Source organism: Hyla sarda, chromosome 12, assembly GCF_029499605.1.
Source record: "Hyla sarda isolate aHylSar1 chromosome 12, aHylSar1.hap1, whole genome shotgun sequence".
In the NCBI taxonomy this organism is placed as follows: Eukaryota; Metazoa; Chordata; class Amphibia; order Anura; family Hylidae; genus Hyla; species Hyla sarda.
In genome coordinates this window covers 80,658,126-80,685,924 of record NC_079200.1, presented here as the reverse complement: position 1 = coordinate 80,685,924, position 27,799 = coordinate 80,658,126, and the positions used below count along the sequence as shown (strand labels likewise).

The 27,799-nt window shown below is 44.5% G+C and overlaps 1 protein-coding gene across 2 annotated transcripts in view; it reads right to left on the bottom strand.

The window, feature by feature from the left end:
- Positions 1–26,540, bottom strand: part of ADNP (activity dependent neuroprotector homeobox) — a 44,634-nt gene extending 18,094 nt beyond the window's left edge. The window contains exons 1-2 of one of the 2 annotated variants that reach the window (XM_056549172.1): positions 25,943–26,540; positions 23,644–23,757 (exon numbers count right to left, since the gene is read on the bottom strand). The gene's annotated coding sequence lies outside the window, so the exon portion shown is untranslated. The remainder of the gene's footprint in view (positions 1–23,643; positions 23,758–25,942) is intronic. The other variant, XM_056549173.1, reaches the window with a different exon arrangement.
- Between the last annotated feature and the right edge of the window lie 1,259 nt (positions 26,541–27,799).

Here is a 27,799-nt window from a genome sequence, read left to right as displayed (position 1 = left end):
TTAAGTATCTGAAGGCAGCCAAAAGGTCTCCTTGAGGGTATAGGAAAAGGCAGGGGATGGTGAGGACTCATGTACAGATTTTGTATTGGGGCTCTGAAGCTCCAAGCTGCAACTATGTTTCCAAGGCACAAGCATATACACTACAACACTGCTGAGACACGTAATAATATCAGCATGAAAACAGAAACTGCACACAGAAAGGGGGGGGGGGGGGGAAGAGAGGCCATGACACTTAAACAGGAGTGTGTGTATAAAAATATATATATCTATCTTGTCAAGTCCCGTTGGACCTGACAATTTTCAACTCAAAACGCGTTGTCCTTACGCTCTTTCAATAACCTTTTTTACTTTAAGTCTGTTCCCTATGGTTAATTACTACAAGTCCCCGGGAGTGACTATATAGAAGAGTTCTCTTTTTTCCCCTTTATTTTCCCCACACCCCCGAAGCCTGTCCGCCCAGTGGAGGCTCTACCGGTGGTGGATCGCGTGGAGAATTCCAAGATATCTTCAAGAGAAATAGGCTCCTCGAGCTTCTCAATGTGAAGTGTTACCTTTTCCTTTTTAATTAATTTGAAAAAAATTTCTTAAAAAGGAGAACTCCAGCAAAAATTAACTTATGCCCTATCTACAGGAATGGGACCTCGGCTCTCTCAGTGAGGAGCACATGTAGTCTACTGCGTTCAGGAGAATGCGGGGGTCCAAGCGGTCAGACCCCTGTGATCAGTTACTTATTCCCTATCCTACGGATATGGGATAAGTTAATTTTAAATTAATATCTCCTTTAAATTCTGTTTTTAATTTGTTCTTATGGGGTATTGGGTAAGGATTGATGGTGGAAAATTGTATCTAGTTAGTGCAAACCTGGCATTTTTCATTTCCCTGAATGGGGAACCCCTTCCTCATATGGTTGTACTTTATACTGGCACTCTTCATTAATAGGGCAATTTAATAGGGATTTTTTCCCCCCAAGTTCACCTTCGCATTACCATTTTCTGACACCTTTATTTTTTATTTTATGGTGCTGTGCGAGGGCTAATTTCTTTGTCATGATCTGCAGATTTAGCTGTATCATACTGTAGTAGAAGCGACTACTTTAGTTTTGCATTTCCCTTATGCAGATTTCCTGTTTGTATAGTGTCTAAACCAGAAGGTGTGAACACAGCCTAAAAAAAATCACATGCTGTAACATGGAAACCAATTCCCTGAGTAAAATTACATGGATTCCTCCATTGACAATTATTCCCTACACCTAAATAAACACACAATCCCATGACCATAGAGCCAGAAAGGGGGGAAAAAAAAAAAACCCTGAAAATGAGTATTGTGCCAGGACTGGTGTATCTTAATTTTGTGAGACCAAAAACAGAAATGGAGACCATGCACAACCAACAACCATTTCCCAGAAGGCAGAACTAAAGTCTGATTATCTAACAAGCTGCAGGCTGGCTCGACTTCTAGTATTAAACCCTTAAGGATGCAGGACATAGATGTACGTCCTGGTGTGGTGGTACTTAACGCACCAGGATGTACATTTACGTCCTGTGCATAAACACAGGCATCGGAGCGATGCCCGTGTCATGCGCGGCTGATCCCGGCTGCTGATCGCAGCCAGGGACCCGCCGGCAATGGCAGACGCCCGCGAGATCGCCATTAACCCCTCAGGTGCCGGGATTAATACAGATCCCGGCATCTGCGGCAGTACGCGATTTCAATGAATGATCGGATCGCCTGCAGCGCTGCTGCGGGGATCCGATCATTCAGAACGCCGCACGGAGGTCCCCTCACCTTCCTCCTTCTGACTCCCGGCATCTCCTGCTCTGGTATGAGATCGAGCAGACCAGAGCAGAAGATGACCGATAGAACAGATCAGTATTAGCAATCATGGTATTGCTATGAATAGCCCCCTATGGGGACTATTGAAGTGTAAAAAAAAAAAAAAAAAAAAAAAAAAAAAAAAAAGTTACAAAATGTTAAAGTAAAAGTGTAAAAAAAAATTTAAAAAAAAGTGAAAAATCCCCTCCCCCAATAAAAAAGTAAAACGTCCGTTTTCTCCCTATCTTACCCCCAAAAAGCGTAAAAAAAATCTCTTTAATAGACATATTTGGTATCGCCGCGTGCGTAAATGTCCGAACTATTAAAATAAAATGTTAATGATCCCGTACGGTGAACGGAGTGAACGTAAAAAAATCCAAAATTGCTACTTTAATACATTTTATTAAAAACAAATTATAAAAAATGTATTAAAAGTTTTTTATATGCAAATGTGCTATAAAAAAAAGTACAGATCATGGTGCAAAAAAATTAGCCCTCATTCAGCCGCTTATACGGAAAAATAAAGAGGTCATCAAAATACAGGGATTATAAACGTACTAATTTGGTTAAAAAGTTTGTGATTTTTTTTTAAGCGCAACAATAATATAAATGTAATGGGTATCATTTTAATCGTATTGACCCACAGAATAAAGAACACACATCATTTTTACCGTAAATTGTACGGCGTAAAAACGAAACCTTCCAAAATTAGCAAAATTAAGTTTTTCTTTTTAATTTCCCCACAAAAATTGTGTTTTTTGGTTACGCCATACATTTTATGATATAATGAGTTATGTCATTACAAAGGACAACTGGTCATGCAAAAAACAAGCCCTCATTCTAGTCTGTGGATGAAAATATATTTTAGAAGGCGAGGAAGAAAAAATGAAAAACGTAAAAATTTTATTGTCTGAGTCCTTAAAGGGGTAGTTCAGTGGTGAAAAACTTATCCCCTATCCTAAGGATAGGGGATAAGTTTGAGATCGCGGGGGGGTGGGGGGGGGGGGGGGGGGTCCGACCGCTGGGGCCCCCTGCGATCTCTCTGTACAGGGGCCAGGCTCTCCGGCCAGATAGCGGGTGTCGACCCCCGCACGAAGCGGCGGCCGACACGCCCCCTTAATACATCTCTATGGCAGAGCCGGAGATTGCCGAAGGCAGCGCTTCGGCTCTGCCATAGAGTTGTATTGAGGGGGCGTGTCGGCCGCCGCTTCGTGCGGAGGTCGACACGCCCCCTTTCCGTGGGCTGTCGGGGCTCCGTACAGGAGATCGCGGGGGGCCCCAGCGGTCGGACCCCCCGCGATCTGCAACTTATCCCCTATCCTTAGGATAGGAGATAAGTTGTTAACCACTGAGTCACCACTGGACTACTCCTTTAAGGCCAAAATGGGCTGAGTCCTTTAGGGGTTAAAGGGGAATTCCAGGATTTTTTTTTATTGGACTATGCTACAGGTGCTGTAAAGTTAGTGTAGTCCATAATAGTGTCTGTACCTGTGTGTGATGGTTTTCTCAATTCTTATGCGATTTTCTACCCAATATTAATTTTTAAAAGGATACAAAATGACTGTTGTCTCAGATTTTTTCCAGGTTGCAATGCGACCAAGACCTGACTCATTAGTCAGCTGATGACAGGGAGCCTGTCTGCTTCAATGGGTGGAGCGATCGCTTGGTGGGAGAGAGATCAATCTGCAACAACTGTAGGCACCCTGATTGAAAACCACAGGTCTTTTGAATGGATGCAGCTCATTTATTTTTCAATGGGTTGGGTGGTTGATGTGTAGGAGGGAGGAAAATTGAATTATGGGATTTGTAGTAAAAAAAAAAAAAATAAGAAAACTGAAACAGGTAATACCAGTTCACAAAAAGCTAGCCAGTGTTATGGTAATCTCACTACATAGCCATTTAGCCCCAAGACAAGCGCAGATCCTTCCTAAGCATGTCCATTACTGTCTGCCAGGTACGTACTAAAATCACCTTATGGTGGATAACCCCTTTAATTTTCCATTCTATTATAGACTAGCAGGTCTACGAAAGATGGCCATTTGGAAACCAATGGTGTAGTGTACCATTAAGTAGGAAGTGTAGACACCATAAATAGCAATGGCTTTTCTTTATAAATTCCAGGCTAATAGTGGTGTCTGGAAAGCACCAGGTATTACCAGGGGAAAAAAAGGCAATTGTGTGTTGACACCCAATCATAACACACTAAATAAAAAATTAAAGAAATGCTGCCGCAGCAAAAATGTTACGCCCTCATTACCCAGACAAATCCAACCTGTTAATTTTAATATTTCAGTTTAAAGAAATGCAGATTTGTTGCAGACATTTCTGCGACTATTCCATTGGGGGAATTTATCAGTGTAAGTGAAATCTTTTTTTCTTGTGGTGGCAACGTGTAGATGTGCAAAGTTTAATTAATGTCGAATGGCATGTGATCAATATGGTGCTAGTACACATTTCAGGGCATAACTTTGTATGGTCCCTCTGCAACAAATTTGGGACTTTCACCCAATGCAACTTTTTACAAATGCTGTCCATGGCAAGTTTGTAAGCCAGGTCAGGGGTAGTGTAGATTAGCAAAAAATCTTTTTACCAAAAGTCACACATTATAAATTCATGAACAGCGCAGGAAAAACACAAAGAAAAAAATATTTATATATTAAAAATAAAATAAAAAAACACAACTTGATTTTGACATATAATCAGAAAAGAACAAAACGTTGCAAAAAATTGACTGAAAATTTTAGACCCCAAAAAAATTTGTCTACATCAGAGATAGACCGATTATCGGTTACCTAGCCGATAATTCACCGCTGCTGCCCCATTGCCTCCCCATCTCCGGTTTTATAATTACCTGTTCCCGGGGCCCGCGCTACTTCTGGCTCATGCGTTACGCTGTGTGCTGCACAATGACGAGTGACATCCACAACGCGACGCCACCGTCCGTGCGCACAGTGACAGCTCAGGAGCCAGAAGTAGCGCGGACCCTGGGAACAGGAAATTATAAAACCGGGAATGAGGGAGGCAATGGGGCAGCGGTGGTGGTTGGACTAAGGACCGGCAGGGGGAGAGAAGCGGGCGGTGGCAGTCTCTGGGCAGAGGATAGGTAGGGGGGGGGGGGGACAGCGGTGGTGGTTAAGACTCAGGAGAACCCCAGGACAGGCAGGGGGAGAGAAGCAGATGGTGCCGGCGGTCTCTGGCACTGCAAAATAGCCGATAACTTATACCGGAATATTGGTATAAGTTATCGGCTACCTGCCTGAAAGGCCACAGATTATCCGCCCAAAAAATTTATCGTTATCGGTCTACATTGAATGATAAAATCCCCGACATCTCTAAAAACAAATAAATTGTGACTGGAGTTGTTTCTGCAGTAGTCCATTATATTACTTGCAGAATTATTATTTGTGTGTGTGTGTGTGGCAGGAAGGAGTATCTGGCCATAAAGCAGGAGTGAACATTACATAGCTTGTGAGGAGTTTTGTGCAGCCCCTAAACTGACATACTAGTCTTTCTACTGACTGTTCAAAGAGACATGCCTGGACAGCAGCATCCCCCTGATGCAGAGAATGGAGTCACGACATAAGAAAGCAAGTTAATCAACTCTTGCCTGTACTGATAATAAATATGACTGAAAATAGGAGAGGGGATTAAGCCTTAAGAATTGTCCAACCTAGTCAAATTGCTTTTTGAAGCCACCTCCAGCCTGTGTTTATGGCCAGCAGACGTGGTCAGGAAAGCAGACATCAACCAAAGTGGGAAAGTTACGCAAATTGCGTAACTCCCATTGGCTTTAATAAAGTTGCACAAATGCAAGCAAAGTTTACACAACTTTCAGAGTGGCCTAAAAAGGCAATTTGACGAGGTGGAAAGGCCTCTTTAACCCCTTAAGGAGCACGCCCATTTTAACCTTAAGGATCAGGCCAATTTCATTTTTGCATTTTTGCTTTTTCCTCCTCACCCTCTAAAATCAATAACTCATATTTCCATCTACAGACCCATATAAGGGCTTGTTTTTTACGTGACCAATTGTACTTAGTAATGAAACCTCATTTTACCCAACAAAATGTATGGTGAACCCAAAATTTTGGAAATTTAACCCCTTAACATGCACCATACATGTACGGCGCTGCATAACATCACTTAGCGCACATCACTGACTGCTGACAGCTGCCGAGAATGAAGAGTGCACAGCTCTTGCGCTCGCTTTATTCCCGGTGGCTGTCAGCAGGCAAAGACACGCCGGTAATGGCAGACATCAGCAATCGTGCTGATGTCTGCCATTAAACCCCCAGGTGCCGTGGTAAATACAGATCACGGCATCTGCGGCCCTTATAATGGCTGATAGGAGTGCTGTGATTGGTTCAATATGTGAGTGCTGTGATTGGTGAGCAATAAGAAGGGCAGAGATTTAGCACAGTAGGGCGTGATATGGGAAGGCTTTGGGGGCGTACATTATGTTACAGACTTGAGAGGAAGTCATTTTCTTCAGAGTGAAGAGGATGATGGGAGCTCAGGCTCCATAACCAGAAAGTGCTGCTATTTTCACAGTGGCATAGCATACAAACGGGATGGGGCAGACATATAATGAAAAGTGCAGTGACATCATGGAATCCAGGTCTAACCTGTGGCCTTCACTATTGGATATCTCCTTTAATGATCCGCTACAGTGAGCGGTGTAAACTTTAAAAAAAAAATTTTTTTTTTAATTCAGTTTTTTCGTCAGAAACCAACATTTTTGTTATTTTTATAAAAAGCGATCAAAAAGTCACATAAGCAAAAGTGGTTTCAAAACAAAACTAAAGATCATGGCGCAAAAAAGGAGCCCTCACACATCCCTGAATATGGAAAAATGAATACGGAAAAATAAGAAAGTTAGAGGTGGTCACAATAGGGCAATTTTAAACACTGATTTTGTAAAATAAAAAAAATTTAAAATTAAAAGCAGTACAATAGAAAAGTATGTAACCATGGATATCATTTTAATAGTATTGACCCAGAGAAAGAAAAATTAAATTACTGTAAAGTGTACAGCAAGAAAACGAAACATGATTTTCGTTAAAATTTCCTTACATTTTACTATACATTTTAGGGTAAAATGAGTGATGTCATTACAAAGTACAACTGGTCATGCAAAAAACAAGCCCTCATATGGGTCTGGGAATGGAAATATAAAAGTTATTAATTTTAGAAGGCGAGTAGGAAAAACACAGTAGTAAAAATTGGCTGTGTCCTTAAAAATGAAATCATTCTCATTTTCAACCTGTACACTTTGCGGTAAAAATTACAGGTGTTCTTTATTCTGTGGGTCAATACGATTAAAATTATACCGATGGCTGCATACTTTTCTATTTTTGTACTGCTTAACCCCTTAAGGACCGAGGGTTTTTCAGTTTTTGCATTTTCTTTTTTTCCCTCTTTGTCTTTAAAAAATCATAACTTTCAATTTTGCACCTAAAAATCTATATGATTGCTTATTTTTTGCGCCACCAATTCTACTTTGTAATGACGTCAGTCATTTTGGCCAAAAATCTACGGCGAAACGGAAAAAAAAAATCACAGACACAAAATTGAAAAAAAAAAACAAAACACTGTTTTGTAACTTTTGTGGGCTTCCGTTTCTACACAGTACATTTTTCGGTAAAAATGACACCTTGTCTTTATTCTGTAGGTCCATACGATTAAAATGATACCCTACTTATATAGGTTGGATATTGTCGTACTTCTGGAAAAAATCATAACTACATGCAGGAAAATTAATAAGTTTAAAATGGTCATCTTCTGACCCCCTATAACTTTATTTTTCCGTGTATGGGGCGGTATGAGGGCTCATTTTTTGCGCCGTGATCTGAAGTTTTTAGCGGTACCATTTTTGCATTGATCGGAGGTTTTGATCGCTTTTTATTCATTTTTTCATGATCTAAAAAGTGACCAAAAATACACTATTTTGGACTTGGAATTTTTTTTTTACGCGTACGCCATTGACCGTGCGGTTTAATTAAGGATATATTTTTATAATTCGGTTATTTCCGCACGCGGTGATACCACATGTTTATTTTTATTTACACAGTTTTTTTTATGGGAAAAGGGGGGTGATTCAAACTTTTAATAGGGAAGGGGTTAAATGATCTTTATTCACTTTTTTTGCAGTGTTCTAGGTCCCATAGGGACCTATAACACTGCACACACAGATCTATTACATTGATCACTGGTTTCTCATAAGAAACCAGTGATCGATGATTCTGCCGCTTGACTGCTCATGCCTGGATCTCATCGGCGATCAGACAGCGAGGAGGCAAGGTAGGGACCCTCCAGCTGTCCTGTAAGCGGTTTGGGATGCCGCGATTTCACCGAGGCTATCCCGAACAGCTCCCTGAGCTAACCGGCATGCTTTCACTTTCGACGCTGCATTCAACTTTGAACGCCGCGTCTAAAGGGTTAATAGCGCGTGGCACAGCGATCAATGCCGCGCGCTATTAGCCAGGGTTCCCGGCCGTTGTTTGAGGCCGGGCCCGACCTGCTATGACGCAGGGCCACACCGTGGCCCCGCGTTATAGATCGGGAGCGGACTCATGACGTACAGAAACGTCATGTGTCCTTAAGGAGTTAAAAAAAACTCAAACTTTTTGTACAAAATCATTAACCCCTTAAGGACCAAACCCATTTTAACCTTAAGGGCAAGGCCAATTTTTTTGCGTTTGTTTTTTCCTCTTCGCCTTCTAAAATCCATAACTTTTATATTTCCGTCTACAGACCCATATAAGGGATTGTTTTTTGTGTGACCAATTGTACTTTGTAATGAAACCTCTAATTTTACCATAAAATGTACGGCGATCCCCAAAAAATTTTTAGGGAGAAAATTTTAATGAAAACCACAATTTTGCACATTTTGGAGGGTTTTGTTTTCACACTTACACTTTACAGTAAAAATGACACGTGTTCTTTATTCTGTGGGTCAATACGATTAAAATGATACCCATGGCTAGATACTTTTATACCGCTTAAAAATCGAAAAAACTGTACAAAAATCAGTAATCTAAAATTGCCCTATTTTGACCACCTATAACTTATTCATTTTTCCGTATATAGGGTGGTATGAGGGCAAATTTTTTGCGCTGTCATCTGTACTTTTTATCGATACCACATTTGCATATATAAAAAACTTTTACATCATTTTTTATAAATTTTTTTGAATAAATTGTGACAAAAAAAGCAGCATTTTTGGACTTTATTTTTTACCTTTACACGGTTCATCGTACGGGATCACTAACATTTTGATAGGTCGGACATTTATGCACGCAGTGATACCAAATGTTAAATTTTTAAAGCTTTTTGGGGTAAAATGGGAAAACGGACAATTTATTTTTTATTGGGGATGGGGATTTTTCACTTTTTATTTTAAAAATGTTCAAATTTTTTAACCACTTTATATGTCCCCATAGGGGACTATCTATAGCAATCATTTGACTGTTAATACTGTTCAGTGCTATGCATAGGGCATAGCACTAATCAGTATTATCGGACATCTTCGCCTCTGCTCGATCTCAGACCAGAGCAGGAGACGCCGGGAGACAGACGGAGGCAGGTGAGGGGACCTCCGTCCGCCATTACAGATGATTGGATCGCCGCGGCAGCGCTGCAGGCGATGCAATCATCTATTTTAAATATGCGCATTGCCGCAGATGCCGTGATCTGTACTGATCACGGCTCCTGAGGGGTTAATGGTGGACATCCACGCGATCGCGGATGTCGGCCATTACCGGCAGGTCCCCGGCTGCTGATAGCAGTCGGGACCTGCAGTGTATGACGTGAACAGCGCTCCGATGCTCGCGGTCATGCACAGGACGTAAATGTACGTCCTGGTGCGCCAAGTACCTCTGCATCAGGACGTACATTTACATCCGTGGTGGTTAAGGGGTTCAAGAAGCAGATTATTAGGTAGAGCATTAGTTTAGCCCTTTAGTTCTTTATAACAACATTTTTTTTACTGCAGACCTTAGGCTAGAAAATGCTGTGCATCTCTGCTATATAGCAACAGCAGCCCTGAGGATTTCTGTGACGACACCAATCACACAAGATAGGTGTGCTGTTAACCATAATGCATGCATGAGGTATGTATGTATGAATGAATATATTATATATATATTAGAGATCATATACAGTGTCAGAAAACAGCACTGTGCTCAAACATCTTACTTGCACCTTCGTTTTCAAACAAGATGTTTGATTGCTCAGGAACAGCAGCATTTCAACCCACATGCTGAGAATATTTTAACATCAATGTGATCAACAAGAGTGCAGCCACTAAGAACCCAAATGATTCCAAAAATGAGATACTATGCCTGGCAGGAGCAAGCATTAAGGTGACAAGGGCGCAGATCCATTTAGATATAATCACACAATTTGGGTACCTTCAGGAAAAATGAATCTACATTTCTTGGAAGTGTCCTAAAGCTTGCCATACACATTAAGGTCAGCTGAAACTGCCAACTATCTAATGTGTATGTGACCTCCCAACTTTCCCCCGACAGCAGCTGGCAAGAGACAATAGACAGTCTATCGGATTTCACCACACCCAATCCTTTTGTTTGCACAGTAGATAGGCCACCACAAGAGATGTCAAAGAAGTCTGGCAGAAGCTTATTCCTCCCAAGCACCCCCCCCCCTCCCCCCCCCCCAATTACAAAACATGTATGCTTGGCCAAGCATGCATGTGCATGGAGAAGGGAGACTTTCTGTCCTCCAAATAAGCGTTCCTATGGACAGCCATAGCAAGAACACCAAGACAAACATTCTAGTAACACAGTGTTTCAGTGAAACTGCACTAGTTGTCTGGTATTATCCCACAGAATAGGTCCTGTACAGCAAACAGCATAAAAAGTTCTTGCTGGCTGTGATAGAAAGGTGTCACAAAGAATCACAGCTAGTTTATGGGACCCTGAAGACCAGTCAGAGCACCCAAGCTGACTCTTGTCCACCACCAAAAGTGTCTACAATAGGGACATGATCAAAACCAGAGCGTGGCGCAATGGAAAAAGGTGGCCGGTCTGGAATCAGGTTTTCCATCATTTGGATGGCCAGTCTGTGCTCGTCACTTACCTAGGGAAAGATGGCATTAGGATGCACTATGTGAAAAAGTCTAGCCAGCTGAGGCAGTGTGATGGGCAATGTTCTGCTGAAAACCTTGGGACCTAGAATTATTTGGGTGTTCCGGTGTGCCCCTCCCCTTATATGACAACAGTATCCCCTGTTGGCAGTGTCCTCTCATCAGGATAATGGCCCAGTCAAATAGCAAAACATTGTTCAGGAGTGAGGGACATGATAGAGACCAAAGTGGAGACTCAATTCCCCAGATCTCAGTATGCCTTTATCATGTACCCAACCGACATAGGACACCAGAACTTTGACAATGACGAAAAAGTTGCTTTAGGATCCTTTTACACAGGATATGACCACTGCAGATTTCATGCAGAAAATGAGCAGCACAACCACATGTAAATTCACAACAAAACTGTGCAGATTTGCCTATGCTGATAGTTGTCAATAAAAATGATTAAAAAAAAAAAAAAAAAACATTTCAAATGCCCAGTTGCGGATTTTGCCCTGGACACTCAATTTCTGCAGCAAAGTCCACAACACTGTAGTTTTGGACATTGGGTTTTTCACAATGGGAAAAACCTTCAGGAAGCCAACAGAGGACAAGCAATAGAATAGGAATCCCACATTTTAAATCTGCATCAGAAATCTGAACAACTTTATAAGAGATTGGGGGGGGAATATACAGAAAAGTGAAATGGTACAGTAATCCACTGCAGAACCAACTTGAGTGAAACTTGCCTGAAAAGGAGGAGATCTGTAGTGCTTATAACTTATCCCCTATCTGAATAGGGGATAAATTATAGACCGCATGGGGATCCAAGCGCTGAGCCCCCCCCCCCCCCCGGAAAGACTATCGTCGGCAGCAGAAAGCCGTGGCAGGCACACCCCCTCCATGTATCTCTATGGAATTCATTGGGGGGGGGGGGGGCGTGCCAGCAGACACGTCATGTGGGGACTGAACGCCCCCTTTCCTGTACATTGCAGGGGCCCCCGTACAGGAGATTGCGACATAGAAGGAAATCTTGAAAACATGACATGTTGATGCTTGAGGACTGCGCTTGGGAAACAATTCTAGAAGTACATTTACGTCCTATACATGAAGTGAGCACTTCATGCATGGCAGGTCCGGGCTGATAGTAGCAGCCAGGGACCTGCAGGTAAAGCTGGACATCAGTGATCGCATTGATGTTTGCCATTAACCCCTCAGATGCCGTGATCAATATTGATCATAGCATCTACGGCAATTCCAATGGCGGATTTGATCACCCGCTGCACCACAGCAGGGGATCAGATTAGCCAATATGGCAGATGGAGGTCTCCTTACCTAAAATTGGCTGCATGCTTAAATGGGCACTGCCAGATACAAAAACCTTTGATATGTTGTAAAGCATGTAAAACCAATAGGTTTTGCAATTGCTTTAGTTAGAAAATTTTCTGTATTTCATACTGAAAAAGCTAGTCAAACAACTGCCCCCCCTGCCTGCTTGGACATATACTAGTCCTGCTGTGTCCATGCATCATCACCTACATCATGGACACACTTCCTTGATTGACAGCTGTGAGTGCAGGGCTCATAACTGGAGGAAAAATCCTCCCACTGTCAGCTGCCCCGCTACCGTCAGTGAGGACAAGCTGGGAGTTGTAGTTTTGCTAATGCTAGGGGAGATGTGATCAGACAGCATACTGAGGGAGGGGGCGGAGACCTGCACAGTGAGGCCACACCCCCTCCCTTTGAGCGGAATTCAGACTATTGAGCTAAATTAAAAGTGTAATTAAAAAAATAAGAGGTGTTAGACAAAAATTAGATGTACATGGTCAGGATTAGGTACTGAGTGATGTATTAAAAAAAAAGTTTTGTTGGATCTGACGGGTACGCTTTAAGAGGTTAAACACATACTCTGCTTCCTCTCTCCTGCTGATATCCTCAAGCTCCTCTCCCTGCTGCTCAAGGTTTGTCGACAGGCTCTCTCACACTCACCAATCAGTGGCTTAGGCAGGACACTTGAGGCCACCGATTAGCTGAGCGGGCCTGTGACATCACGTCCCTGGAAGCACTGTGCAGCAGTGACAGGAGCTCCAGGATATCGGCAGCGGCAAGAAAGGCAAGAGTGCGAGGAGTTTCTGGTGCAGTTTAAGCCAAGTAATAGTTTGAAACTTAAAGAGTTACGGTCACGAAAAACAACTTTTGACATGTCGTTCGGATATGCCAAAAAGTTGATTGAGCAGGGAGATGACAAGATCCTGCAAATAAGACATTAACGGAAACCCGACGGACCCCATTCACAGTCAACGGAGGATGGTGTCCACTGTAACATTCTGTCCAGCACTGTTATTGTTGTCTGACAAAGCTCCTGCACTGAGCTTTCTAAGGCAGATGTGTACATAGATAGTAGGCCTGCACTATTGGAGAAAAATGTTCATCTCCACACTCCCATTTCACACACCCCGCCCATTTCATGCCAACAGCCCTGCTGCTGCCAGTGATTGGCTGAGAGGGAAGGACCTGCAAACAGCTGCTTGCCTCTAAAGAAGATTGGATAGAAAACACACTGGGACCACAGAGGAGACAAATTTATAATGCAAGGTAATAGCAGGATTTTGATTTGCAAATGGCTAACATTGTGACAATTGTTTTTGTGATAAAGCATGCAACCCTAATAGATAGACTATACAAACTAAGGCTAATATCCTGAGCCAGGGCATTTTAGTTTGTACAGTTTAAGAACTAGACTGTCTGGGCCCATGCACACTACAGAGTTTGGGGCAGAGATTCCACGTGTAGCAAGGTGTTGGCGGAATCAATGCAAATGTTCCCGCAGTCCCCATTGACAGCAATTCAGTCCTGGAAGGAATATTACTGAAAGATTATTAAACATGTTCATTGTTTTGTCGGAGTCCGGAATCAGAGCTGAGCAGCGTGCAAAGAGCAACAGAATACCAAAGTTTCATAGTGTGCATGGGCCCTTTTAGTAAATCTGGGTATGCGTGTAACAATATTTCACCACATAGGCTAGGTTCCCTTATTTTTGCGCTCTGAACAGACTGAGCAGGATCGGAGCATAACCACCAACTGGTCCCGATGGATCCCATTGACTTGAGTGGGATCCGTATGGAATCTTGCATATTACTGAATTTAGAAAAAAATTGGGTACTGTTTTTTCCCCCACTAAACTCCAGTCATTCCAACAGAGCTTCATATACCAGAGCACAGCGGTAATGTGAACAAGCCCTTACAAGATCTCTGCTTGCTGTCACAGTTAAGACAGCACATACACATTCATTACCTAAATTATGACATTCTACAGCTAGTGAAGGTGAATGGGCTACTATATAGACCATTTACATGCAGTAGGAAAAATATGCATGGAATAATGAATGTTACAACGTTGATTGTTTGGATTCCACATAAGCAAGCAACATATTGATCAATAGGGATAATCTGTGTGTGGATCAGATAGCATTCTCAGCAGATTTTTTGAAAAAGAGGCAAATCGTGTGACCCCAATACTTTTTATAGCAGAAGTAGTGCTGGGCGGTATACTGGTTCATACAAAATGCTGCAAAAATGTTCATGCACGATATGAATTTTTCCTATAGCGCAATACCGGTTGGGCCTCTCCCTCCCCCTTCGAATTAATCAGCTGCAGCGTGCTGTCCGCACATAAGGCAACTAATCATATTGACTCACGGGCGCTGATCTGCTTCTCTTCCGGTGAGCCGGTGATGGGGCGGAGGAGAGAAGCAGCGCCCACGGGTCACATGATGATATGGGGGGGGGGGGGTGTAAATACCGTTAAAGGGGTAGTCCAGTGGTGAAAAACTTATCCCCTATCCTAAGGATAGGGGATAAGTTTGAGATCGCGGGGGGTCCGACCGCTGGGGCCCCCTGCGATCTCTCTGTACGGGGCCCCGGCTCTCCGCCGAGATAGCGGGTGTCGACCCCCGCACGAGGCGGCGGCCGACACGCCCCCTCAATACATCTCTATGGCAGAGCCGGAGATTGCCGAAGGCAGCGCTTCGGCTCTGCCATAGACTTGTATTGAGGGGGCGTGTCGGCCGCCGCCTCGTGCGGAGGTCGACACGCCCCCTTCCAGCGGGCTGTCGGGGCTCCGTACAGGAGATCGCGGGGGGCCCCAGCGGTCGGACCCCCCGCGATCTGCAACTTATCCCCTATCCTTAGGATAGGGGATAAGTTGCTCACCACTGAATCACCACTGGACTACTCCTTTAAATACTGTGGAACCGCCATAATTTACAAAAATACCATGCTACACATTTTTCGTCATACCGCCCAGCTCTAAGCTAAAGGTTTATTATAGTTGATTCAGGTATATACCATTCTCCGAGATGAAAAGGCAGGGATTCCAAGCTGATACATTGTAGCAAACTAACAAAACAGGAGAATTGCATTGAGATGTGGGTAGTATCGGGCCGTAACCTAGTGCGTATTCCACATGCTACATATGACAACCATAAATACACAGCGTAGTCCATAATGTGAACTGCAATGTATGTTTTTTTCTGTGTGATGTGTGGATAAACAAGGTTCCTTATTTGCACATATTCCATATGGAAAGCCAAAGATGTGGATTATACCCACTGAATGGGGCTAATACGCATTTATAAACATCAATTTTGTATTTTTCCCAAGGAAAATGCAGTGGGAACAGGACCATGGATCAGTTTTTATATTCTGGTTGTAAATGAGAATGTTTTCATTCAATGAGTAAGAATATATTTTCAAAATTAAACTAAAACCTTTCACAGGAGGTATGATTGCCTTCAACTATTCAGAATGCATTGAAAACTTAAAACTGCTGTTCAGAAAAAAAAATTGTTGAGTTTCCACAGTGAAGTTTAGAGACCACTTTCCATGTACAACCTACATGCACAGTCCATGAACCATCTACAAAAAGGAGTTGCTCAAAGAAATTATTTTAACCAGGAAGACGCCACTCTACTACCACCTAGGCACTAGATCATGACTGAGATCGTTCTGGCTCATAACTAGAGGCAAATACCTCCATCAGGGATGTGGAATTTCTATCGCCCGACGCCCCGGACTAGCAGTTTTGGGCGCCGGGCAGGTGAATTTGTCCAGCCCTTAGCCCGGCTTCGGGCAAGCAGGGCCGGACCTGACAAGTGCGGCGGATCTGCAGTCTATATGGAGCGGGCAGGAGTCGGGAGCCCGCTCCATACAGACTGCAGATCCGAAGCAGAGTAGGGGAGATGAGAAGCTGTGTATGTCTCTCTCTCCCCTGCTCTGCAGACGTGCGGGGGTAGATGAGGGGGCGTGGCTTACTTCTCCCCGTGCAGATCTGCGTCCTCTGCCTTCACTCCCCCCAGCTGTAGCTTCGGAGAGCTGAGGGGAGGAGGCGCATCTGCACGGGGAGACTGTATGCGGCTTGCAGTATGTATGGAGCGGGCTCGGGATTCCTGCCTGCTCCATACTCTGCGGCCCCCGGCTGTTCTCAGTAGCTGGGGGCCGCCGCTAATAGCCAGCATGCGGCGATCGCCGCGGCTGGCTATTAAACCTTTAGATCGCCGCTGTCAAAGCTGACAGCGGCGTCTAAAGCCTGGGTTCTCAACCTGGGGTACGCGAAAACGCTGACAAATACCGGCCATGCATTGGCCAGTATTTGTCAGCGCATAGCCGCGGCAGCTCACTGTACAGTAGCGCGGCCAGAGATGCGGCCGGGGCTACTGTAAGTGAGCTGCGTGGTTGCCAGGGAGACGTGTGGCCTCCCCTGACGTTGCGCGGAGTTGCCGCACAGCGCAGGGGGACGTCCCACGTCAGTGCGGCCCTGTGGAACATCCCGTGAAGCAGCAGGCAACGGGACCACAGGACGCCAGGTAAACAACTGTATGACACAGAGGGGGGGGGGGGGGACTGTATGGGACGGAGCACAAGGCATTAAGATGGAGGGGGAGAGGGATAATGGTGGAGGGGGGGGGGGGGGTGGAGTAATAAAGCACAAGGCATTGAAATTTTATGTCTTGTGCTTTATTACTCCCCTCTCCCCTTCCATCTTAATCCCCTTGCACCATTCCCCCCTTCCTCTGATCCCCTTTTGCCATATGCGATAATAATGGCACAAGGGGATTAATATGGAGGGGGGGGGAAATGACAAAAGGGGATCAGAGGGAGGGGGGAATAATGACACAAGGGGATTAATATGGAGGAGGGGGGGTTGATTATCCCCCCCCCCTCCATCTTAATCCCCTTGTGCTATTATTATCCGATATGGCAAAAGGGGATCAGAGGGAGGGGGGAATTATCAAACCCCCCCCTCCATATTAATCCCCCTGTATCATTATTCCCCCTCCTCCATCTTAATTCCCTTGTTCCATATTTGATAATAATGGCACAAGGGGATAAAGATGGAGGGGGAATAATGGTAAAAGGGAATCAGAGGGAGGTGGGAGTTGTGGGACAGGGGGAGTAAGACGGAGGGGGAATAATAGCACAAGGGGATTAAAGGGGTATTCCAGGAAAAAACTTTTTTTTATATATCAACTGGTTCCAGAAAGTTAAACAGATTTGTAAATTACTTCTATTAAAAAATCTTAATCCTTTCAGTACTTATGAGCTTCTGAAGTTAAGGTTGTTCTTTTCTGTCTAAGTGCTCTCTGATGACACATGTCTCGGGAAACACCCAGTTTAGAAGCAAATTCCCATAGCAAACCTCTTCTAAACTGGGTGGTTCCCGAGACACGTGTCATCAGAGATTACAGAAAAGAACAACCTAAACTTCAGAAGCTCATAAGTACTGAAAGGATTAAGATTTTTTAATAGAAGTAATTTACAAATCTGTTTAATTTTCTGGAACCAGTTGATATATAAAAAAAAAGTTTTTTCCTGGATAACCCCTTTAAGATGGAGAAGGGATGCATTAGTATAAAGGTAAGAACACGCCTTTTGTCTGCGGGTACCACTAGCTCGCAAGTTCCGCGTGAGGGGGTACCCGTGGACATACTTTTAGGCCTTGGGTGGTACGGTCACCGAAAAGGTTGAGAACCACTGGTCTAAAGGGACATGTGAATGCTCCCTGGTGGGCTAGGGGGGTGAATCACCCCTCCCCCCCCGCAGCGCGATTGCAGGGGGGCGATCCACTATGGAGGTAGCCGGAGAACTTACCTCTGCTTCTTCCTGTCCCGGCTCTGTCATTGATAGATCCTGGCTGGACCAGGCTCTATCAATGGATCACAGAGCACACAGATTAATAGAGTTCAATAGAATCTATTCATCTGTCTGAGGAATCGAATGATTCCTCATAAGTCTAATAAAGTGTAAAAGAAAAAGTTTTAATAAAAGTTTGAAAGATACACATTAACCCAGTGGTCTTCAAACTGTGCCCCTACAGATGTTACAAAACTACAATTCCCAGCATGCCCGGACAGCCGTTGGCTGTCCGGGCATGCTGGGAGTTGTAGTTTTGCAACATCTGGAGGGCCACAGTTTGAAGACCGCTGCATTAACCCCTTCCATGTTAAAAGTTCAAATCGCCCCCTTTTCCTATATACAAACATGCAAACATAATAAAAACATATTTGGTATCGCTTCGTGTGTAATTGTGCAACCTATTAAAATATAACATTATGTATCCCGTACGGTAAATGTAATAAAAATACCAAACCACAGATTTGCAATTTTTATAATATCCCAGAAAAAAAAAGTTAAAAAGCGATTAAAAAGTCAGATCAATGCCAAAATGGTACCGATACAAAAAACAGATTATGGCGCAAAAAATGATCCCTCATACAGCCTGGTATGCGGAAAAAAATAAAGCTACAGGGGTTAAAAAAAATGGCAATTAAAAAAATTAGAAAAAGTTCAGAATTAGTAAAACATGACGTAAACTATACAAATCTGGTATCGCTGTAATCAGGCGCCTAAAGTAAAAAACTAACATGTTACCTCAACCACAAGGTAAATGGCGCAGAAAAGAAAAACACCAAATCTGCTAAATTATCTTTTACTATTTCAATTTCACTTCCCTAAATATATATATATATTTTTTGGTTCAGAGAATACGTTATTGAAAAATTAAAAGGTATCATTATAGCAGGTAGTTATGGCTATTATAGGGCGAGGAGGAAAAAATCAGAGCGTAAAAGCGAAAATTGGCCGGACAAGTAGATCGTCATGAGGGACAAGTAGATTTTGCTCCATTTTAGTTCCGTGGACAAGTAGTTTTTTTTTATAAAATTTCCACACCCCTGCTCCATCTATGATGCCTTATTAGAAATGGAACAGAAGAAAGAAGAAATTGACAAACTCTTGTGTAGTTATGACAAAAAAAAAAAAACAAGTAAGACTTTTCACAAGGCAACTGATTCTCTGCTAAATGAGAACATCAGAAAATTCCTCAGATGCGGACTTAGCATATTGAAGAATTAGGAGATATCAAGAAGAACTGACCACTTTCTGATCTGCAAAGGGATTTCTTAATGGCAAGTCAAGATCTACCCAGTAGGTTTGCTCGGTCATAAAGGAATACCACTAGCACGTAAAGCATGTTACACAGACCTCTCTGTACCCTGTTTCCTACTCTCACTGGACATCACCTGTATGCAGCACCACTGACAACCAGTGCTTGCCAACCTAAGAATGGCACCTTCATATGCCAACTATGGGCACAAGAGCTACATCTGATATTTCAAGAGTCAAAACCAGGAACAAGTAATTGCAAAGTGAGGCAGAAAACTTTACAACTTTAATAACAATCTTAAACCGTGTTTCCCAACTTGTGGCTCTAAAGTAGCTAGAAAATGACATTTTCCATTATGATGGGAATTGAAGGTATGCAACAACTGCCTGTCTGGGCATGATGGGAATTGTAGTTCAACAGCTGGAGAGAGACAAGGGGAGGAACAGCATTCTAATATATTACATCATTTTCCATTATAGCAAATCTGAAAAAAAGGGGACAACAAAAGTAACCTCCAAATCACAAAAAAAAGCCTGGTACAAGAAGGCAAAAAATCCTTTGTTCTGAAAATCAGAGCAGACTCCAACAAAACCCATAAACATGACTTCCTGCCTTGTAACTGAAGGTGGAAATCCCCTGTAAAGGCTCTTTGTCATGGTACAAAGAGCCTTCACATGTACAGTATCCAGTATGGGACATTCAGTGGAAAACCTTCAATTTGCACTGGTGCATGGAAAGGCATCCAACACCAATGCTTTAAGTGGAAAGGCGGCTTACACTAAAGCTGCCCATGTATCTTATATAGCTAGCTGCCCTTTGTTTGGCTAACAGATATTTCACATACCATTTCCATATGTATGCATGCTTGGCTTTGCCAAGTGTGCATAGATTCTCATCAGGGAATAAACTCCTGCCAGACAACTGACTGTGGCTCATTTTAGAATGGAACAAAAGATTAGGCATGTTGAAATCCAGCATGCCCAAACCTTCTTCCCCACCCCTAACATCTGCTATTGGGAGAGTGTCTGGAGACAACGCCAAACACATTAGATGGGTGGATGATCCACAAACTGTGGATTCAGCTTTAGGTTAGGACTGTACAGCAACTTAAAGGGGTATTCCGCCCCTAGACATCTTATCCCCTATCCAGAGGATAGGGGATAAGATGTCAGATCGCCACGGTCTCGCTGCTGGGGAGCCCCGGGATCGCTGTTGCATAACAGTCGGTCTGTGCGTAATGACGGGTGATACAGTGGCCGGAGCAGCGTGACGTCATGACATCACGGCCCATCCCCTTAATGCAAGTATATGGCAGGGGGCATGACGCCCGCCACACCCCCTCCAATAGACTAGTATTGAGGGGGCTGGCCGTGACGTCACGAGGGGTGGGGCAGTGACGTAACGATGCTCCATCCCCTGTATTGCCCGTCCTTACATGTAGAGCAAACTCTCTGTGCAGTAATGATAGCGGAGTGCTGCAGCGGCAATCCCGAGGCTCCCCAGCAGCGGGATCGCGGCGATCTGACATCTTATCCCCTATCCTTTGGATAGGGGATAAGATGTCTAGGGGCGGAGTACCCCTTTAAGTATCACAACAAAGATCCCAATATTGCACTGCGACATTACATATAAAGATTTGTAACCCCCAGCCTAATAAACATTGTCGCAATTACCTCAAAAGCACATACACATTTTCAAAGCCAAATCACAATTGTGCCAAAGTCATGCAACAAAGGCACATACAAATGGCACAAATACTTTGGTTGCAGGTCATTGAGGAAATCTGTGGTCTCCCTAAATAATTACTTTGGCCATGTTGCACAACTGCATCACAGTTAATAAAAGCTTATGGGGGTCACGTTGCCTCTCACAAATGTCTGCAACCAAGTCACATTAAAGGGGTACTCCGATGGATTTTTTTTTTTTAAATCAACTGGTACCAGAAAGTTAAACAGATTTGTAAATTACTTCTATAAAAAAAATCTTAATCCTTTCAGTACTTATAAGCTGCTGAACACTACAGAGGAAATTATTTTCGGAACACAGCTCTCTGACATCACGAGCACAGTGCTCTCTGCTGACATCTCTGTCCATTTTAGGAACTGTCCAAAGCAGCATATGTTTGCTATGGGGATTTTCTCCTACTCTGGACACTTCCTAAAATGGACAGAGATGTCAGCAGAGAGCTCTGTGTTCAGAAAAGAATTTCCTCCGTAGTGTTCAGCAGCTTATAAGTACTGAAAGGATTAAGATTTTTTAATAGAAGTAATTTACAAATCTGTTTAACTTTCTGGCACCAATTGATTAAAAAATAAAAAAATAAACTTTTCCACCGGAGTACCCCTTTAACTTTCAGCCATTGGTTAAGAGGTTCTGGAAACAATACACATTACAAACAAACTCACCAATCAAATCAATATTTTTTTTTAAAAGGGTACTCTAGTAGTATAAAATGTATCCCATATCCACAGGAAAAGGGTAAGTGTCTAATCACGGGGGTCGGACTGCTGAAACCTATGCCCACCCCCTCACCCTCACAATCCCCAAAACAGGGAGCCATCTCTCCCCTGGGGGGGGGGGGGGGGTGTCTGTACACTTTCTGTGCACTGTATGGGAGTGTCAGAGAAAGCCAAGTATAGTGTGGTCTTGTATCTCCAACAGCCCTGTAGACAGTGAATGCAGGTTGAGACGGGGTCCATTCTGGAAATCATGGGGGAAGTTCTTCACAGTCAGACCCACTGCCATCAAACACGTATTCCCTAGCTTATAAATAGGGGACATGTTTTAATGTACTTGAGTTATATCTTTAAAGGCTTATGAATACCTTAGCACTTTTTTCGTCTTTGTTTCCCAAATGAAAAATTAAACAACTTTCAAATTAGAAGTTCTGATCAGAAGTTCTCTAGCATTTATTTAGCTGCTACCCAAAGCAAGACAAGATAAATGCATCAGATGAAGTTTCTGCTCTGAGAGATAACAGGGGAGGTTACTGGCCAGCTTAGAAAAACCCTGGAAACACCTCATACAGGCTGGAAAAAGAGGAGAACACAAAAGGTAGTCTACAAGGGAGAAACATAGGTATAGAGAAAATATAACTCATACAGCAGATTGTAGATGCAAAAGTAATCAAACATTTAAAGGCACCATAGCTGAAAAGCAAGGGGGGGGGAAAGAGTTTCCTTCAAAAAGTGTAAAAGGTGTCCATAGCTTTTAATTTCCTCCATGGAGGGAGGGATTTTCGCAGTACAAAATTAAAAGAAAAATGACAGCAAATATCTAAGAATTGGCTACTAGGCCCTGGAATCTGCTAGTCCTCACCTAGACCGAGGATCAAAGATTTGTCAGGACTACAGAAACTAGATGATGTATTCTATCTGGTTGAGACAAACTGAATCAACAGATGGGAAAAAAAAAATATCTGGAGGTTCTGCTCATCATGTCACAAACAAGAAATGCAGAAAAATATTCAAATAAAACTGTCAATTTGATCGAAATGTAAAAACTAAGACAGCAGCCTAACTCTCTAGATAGCACATCACACAGGAGTGTATACACAACACTGAAACAGTATAACAAACCTAAGCATGGCATACAGAACCTGAGCATGCTGGGTCAAAAGTGATCCCCTCTCCCCTGAAGGCCCCAAGTAAACATTGTTACATCAGACACACACAACTCCAGACATCCAAAGTAGTGCAAGAAACCTCAGGGAATTGTACCCACAACACACCTGACTCCAGTGCAACCAGTCATTGTTGTTGAATGCAGACTAAGCAAACACTGCACTGGATGCTATCAGTATGGATGTGAAAGGGGAAAACACTGATTCCAGAACCATGGGGGGAGATTTGTCCAAACCTGTGCAAAAAGTTGCCCATAGCAACCAGATTGCTTCTTTCATTTTGCAGGGGCCTTATTAAAAATGAAAGTAGTGAGCTGATTGGTTGCTATGGACAACTTTTCCCTCTAGACAGGTTTTGATAAATCTCCCCCTGTGACCAAGAGCAGTGGTCTGCAAACCATGACTCCCCTGCTGTTCTAAAACTACAACTACCATCAAGCATGCACAGCTAAAGGATGTTGTACTTTTGTAAGAGCTGGAGAGCTACCTGTTGGGAAACACTGACCAAGGGGGGAAAAAGTTGGAAACTTCAAAAAGTTGATCTGGACTTCACCTCACTCCCCGAGATCATGGGCACAGTTGTTACAACACATGTTGCACAGTGCTACAGTACATGATTTAGAATGTATTTTATTCCCAATAAATACATTCATAAGCTAAATACAAGGAACAAGAACAAACCTTTTGTTTCTCAAAATTAGATCAAAAAGTTAAAGTAAAGATGGTGCCAGTGTATGGTATCTTCAAAGAAGGCAAGGCCAGGGCAGATAACATCCATGCATCCAGTGGGTCCTCCTGAAATAGTAGAGTACAGACAGTGTCAGTCATGATGCCCACACTGGGTAATACACTCAGCTGTTGTCAGCCGCAGAGGCGCTCGTGCAGCACTGTGTGTACACAAGTAGACGGCCGGGGAAGCCGCTGTGACTCACAGCTCTCCGCAGTCTCTGCTGCCTGGTAGGAGGCGCTGTGCTGCAGTTCCTGCTCCAGCCTCCCCTCCCCCACAGCCTTACCCAGCACACAGAACGCGCCCCCTACAGGACTGTGGGCGCCATGACTCCGGGCTGCGGTGCATGTTGGGTGGAGGCGCAGGCTGCGTGTTATGTCTTCCATCCTGCTGGCTGCAGATCACGACTGTCCGGGTAGACAATACCGGCCAGGGGTGACAGCAGCCTGAGCCCGGGGCCTTTGTTCGGTGCACTGTACACTATAGGAAGTGCGGCGGGCAGCATGGCTACAGCTCGGAGCGCGCCTTTTTACAGCAGACATAGCCCGCCCCCAGCGTTAACCCCTTCCCTGCCCACAGCCGCATTGCTTTCATACACATCACCCCCCCGGTATTAACTCTAGCTCATCTATAACACGTGTGCGACAATTACATGACAAGAATGTGACATGATGACAGCGATCGCCACCCGGCAGGCACTGTATACCCCCTCTCCCCCCATTTACATACAGTATACACTCCCCCTATGTGCACACAGTCTACCCCCATCTATATACAATACAGTATTTACCCCACCTATGTACAGTATACACTCCCCCTATGTGCACACAGTCTACCCCCATCTATATACAATACAGTATTTACCCCACCTATGTACAGTATACACTCCCCCTATGTGCACACAGTCTACCCCCATCTATATACAATACAGTATTTACCCCACCTATGTACAGTATGCACTCCCATCTTTATACAGTATACACCCCAACTCCTATATACCGTCTGTAGTAGCAGGGTACGGATATGTGCTCAATAGATGCTGGGACCATGTATATTGGTCCCTCTTTTATACCCATAGAGAACAGGTTGGGGTGTCCCCTATAGACGGTCCGGTTGCTGTACTGGTCCCATTGCTCTAGCGGTTCCCTCTTCCTATAGATCTGAGTGAAATGTTCTCTAGATGCTCAGGATCCTGTATATATAATCCATACGGTGCAGTCAGGTATAGAACGTGTCTCCTATAGTTGGAAACAGGGACAGTACGATGTAGGGTCTTCTATAAACAGCGAGGTGTCTAATATACAGTGCCGGTATACAGAGGTTACATCCCGCCACATGAGAGGGACCCTGTAGAGATGGGCACCTTCTACCCCTGTGAAGTGAGGGCCATCTGTATACGCGGGCATTGTCCACCTATAGGGGCCCCTGTATACGCGGGCACTGTTCACATGTATAGGGGCCCCTGTATACGCGGGCACTGTTCACATGTATAGGGGCCCCTGTATACGCGGGCACTGTTCACATGTATAGGGGCCCCTGTATACGCGGGCACTGTTCACATGTATAGGGGCCCCTGTATACGCCGGCATTGTCCACCTATAGGGGCCCCTGCATACGCGGGCACTGTTCACATGTATAGGGGCCCCTGTATACGCGGGCACTGTTCACATGTATAGGGGCCCCTGTATACGCCGGCATTGTCCACCTATAGGGGCCCCTGCATACGCGGGCACTGTTCACATGTATAGGGGCCCCTGTATACGCGGGCACTGTTCACATGTATAGGGGCCCCTGTATACGCGGGCACTGTTCACATGTATAGGGGCCCCTGTATACGCGGGCACTGTTCACATGTATAGGGGCCCCTGTATACGCGGGCACTGTTCACATGTATAGGGGCCCCTGCATACGCGGGCACTGTTCACATGTATAGGGGCCCCTGTATACGCGGCTACTTGACATGTGTGAGGGGCCCCTGCAGGCAGTGTCCCGGCCCTGTGTAAGATATCTGCCTCCGTAGCGAGGGCCCAGTGATGTGTCTCCCCTGTAGATGTGGGCACCGTATATGGGGGACCCTACAGTTGTGGGCACTGTATATGGGGGACCCTGTAGATGTGGGCACCGTATATAGGGGACCCCGTACATGTGGTCAGTGTAGATGGGGCCCTGTAGATGAGGGGCCCCATGTGCGGTGAATGTCCTGGGTTCAGTCGCGGGGCGGCGCTCCCTCCTCCCCGGGGCTCCCTCACCTACCTTCAGCTGTCCAGGTGCCGGGCTCCGGGGTCCCCCTCACCGGCCGGCAGGGAGGGGTTGGCGGTGGCGGGAGATGGTGCTGAGGAGGAGGATGAGGCGGGAGCCGGCGGCCGGGTTCCTCCTCCAGACAATACACGGCGGCTCCGATCCTGCCCTGGCCAAAATGGCGTCCGAGAAAGATCGGATGTGGCGTCAGCTGCTCATTAGCATGTGGGGGGACTCATTGTCCGGGCGGGGGGTGAAGAGAACCCGGGAAAACACAAACGTGTCCGGCCTGGCAGAAGCGGCGGGCCCGAAATGGCGGCGCTCTCAGCCCCGTTGAAGGCACCCGGCTCTCTTTGTCCTGATAGCAGAGCGGGAGGATGGCAACGGCAGCAACTTACTGTCTCCTGTAGGGGGCGCCGCTCTCTGACGGAGGGATACGAGGAGACAGGGCTGAAATCACGGCGGGGATGTTCACCGTGAGGTGTTTTTTTCCCCCTTCTCCATAGCAGATCCTTCCGCGGCCGGGACTTAATGTTGGAGTTGGTCACATGGTGCTGGGTGCTCAGTGCTGCAGCCAAGCTGTCAGGGTGGGGATGGCAGGCTCAGGGCCCCTCTTCCTACTTTGTTCAGCATGCAGCTTACTCAATGACTGCCTTGGGCCCTGACTTCTGCTGCCCAAAGGGCCCCTCTGCTGGTCAGGGGCCACTGGGAGTATCCAACCACCAACAATAGAACCACCAGCTGTCAGCTGGGTAGACCTTGGTCAAGTTTTAGGCCTCGACCCTTATTTGAAACATTCCAACATGGTGAACCATTATACTAGATTGTTTGTGCAGCTGCAGCAGCTCTTTTTGGGATCTTATATACCAGACGTCATGTTGGTTATGAGTAAGAAATTGTTGGACAACAAGCTTCAATTTCCAATAAGTGATGTTATAACCTTTTAAGTCTTATTAATCCTTCTGAAGCTCCTTGACCTTGGTGTCCATAGTGATTCCATATGCTGATGTTCCATGCATAGAATCCATCTACTCTTAAGAGCTACTTCTAGAGTTACTGTGTGTTGTAGGCATAAGGCACTGTTTTCCAGCCTGTGACTGAAAAGCTGTTAAAACTACAACTCCCATCATGCTCTGTCAGGCTTTGGCAACCTACTTGACTCTTGTATGTCCCCAAACATGGGGCATGATGTGCTGGTAACTCCTATGATTTCTTCACTAAGGCTGCAAGACTTTGGACATGACATCTTTTCACTAAATGCCTAAAGGAAAAATAAATAGATGTGCATGTTTCTACCAGAAACAGCACCATCCCTGGTCCAAAAAGACATACGAGTTCTTGAGTCTTAGTGCTCCCTCTGAAACTCCTTGGCCTGGTGATAATGTCTTGCCACCAATACCTCAATGACACTGTCATGATGATTCCCCATGCAAAGGATCTGTGTACCCTGAGAAATTTAGTGCTTGTCATTGGCATAATGCAAAATTACAACTTTGAGCATTGTTGACTGCCACTTTGGTGTCCATTTTTCACCACCAAAGTAACCACCACCCCAGTAACTGATGATGCCTCATACATAGGATTAGGGTATCCTAAAAAAAAACATATTGCATAAAGCAATGTACCCTAACATATGGCTTCCCAGCTGTTTTATAGCTACAATTGCCATTATGCACTTGGTATATAGTTTTACAAAAGTTTAAGAACCACCAAACATTGGAATAAGACATTGCCTCTTCAACTGCTGGACTCTTGTATGTCCACAATCACATTGGACATCTTTTGTAGGCATCTCCTTTGGCTCTTTTACCAAGGCTACAAGATATTGGCCATGATTTGTGGCCTCTAATGCTAGCTTTTCTCATAACATAC